The 491-nt window shown below is 62.7% G+C and overlaps 1 protein-coding gene across 1 annotated transcript in view; it reads left to right on the top strand.

Moving 5' to 3' along the window:
- CEP131 (centrosomal protein 131kDa) overlaps positions 1-491 on the top strand; it is a gene marked incomplete at both ends in the record, with an annotated part of 14900 nt that overhangs the window by 5316 nt on the left and 9093 nt on the right. The window lies entirely within an intron of this gene.

Raw genomic sequence — 491 nt, 5'->3', positions numbered from 1 at the left:
AGGCGGTGGGGAGCTGCGCCTTGGGCTGCAGTGCAGCTGAAGAGTGCTTTTAAAGCCCTGCTTTCTCTTTGCCCTAAATGGAATCGCGTTTCATGGTGGGGGGGGTTGGGGGAGACGCAGCTGGAGGACGGTAAAATGCTGCAACACGTGCTTGTGCCTGCAGTGACTCGCCAAAGCTCGGCCAAGGCAGCGTCGCTGCGCGGTGCTGGGCCCTCGGGATTCGGAGCAGCAGAGGACACTGCTCAGGGGCGTGTGAGAGCCCCTGTTCACATGGGGAGCGGGTGGGACCCTCGCCACTGCCTCCCCTCCGCTCAGAGCAGAGCTGGTGTCCTTCTGCTCTCTCTGTCTCCGGAGCTGACCCTGTTCTCAGCACAGACACGGACCTGCTGGAGCATGGCCAGAGGAGGCCACAAAGATGATGCGAGGGTGGAACCCCTCTGCTGTGAGGAGAGGGGAGAGAGCTGGGGAGTTCAGCCTGGAGCAGAGACGGC

The sequence above is a fragment of the Buceros rhinoceros genome, unplaced genomic scaffold (assembly GCF_000710305.1).
Source record: "Buceros rhinoceros silvestris isolate BGI_N320 unplaced genomic scaffold, ASM71030v1 scaffold24032, whole genome shotgun sequence".
Lineage (NCBI taxonomy): Eukaryota > Metazoa > Chordata > Aves > Bucerotiformes > Bucerotidae > Buceros > Buceros rhinoceros.
Note: the sequence above shows the minus strand (reverse complement) of the source record. Positions and strands in the feature narration are given on the sequence as shown.